This window comes from Mirounga leonina, unplaced genomic scaffold (assembly GCF_011800145.1).
Source record: "Mirounga leonina isolate KUSES-001 unplaced genomic scaffold, KU_Mleo_1.0 Mir_366, whole genome shotgun sequence".
Taxonomy (NCBI): Eukaryota; Metazoa; Chordata; class Mammalia; order Carnivora; family Phocidae; genus Mirounga; species Mirounga leonina.
The window spans coordinates 2,802,116-2,802,407 of NW_023270709.1; positions in this window are offsets into that span (position 1 = coordinate 2,802,116).

Sequence of the window (292 nt, forward strand, 5' to 3'; positions counted from 1 at the left end):
CTAACCCATCCTCCCACCCCCCTCCCCTCTAGAACCCTGTTTGTTTTACAGAGTCCATCGTCTCTCATGGTTCGTCCACCCCTCCAATTTCCCCCACCTCATTCTTCCCCTCCCGCTACCTTCTTCTTCTTCTTCTTCTTCTTCTTCTTCTTCTTCTTCTTCTTCTTCTTTTTTCTTAACATATATTGCATTATTTGTTTCAGAGGTACAGATCTGAGATTCAACAGTCCTGCACAATTCACAGTGCTTACCAGAGCACACACCCTCCCCAGTGTCCATCACCCAGTCACCC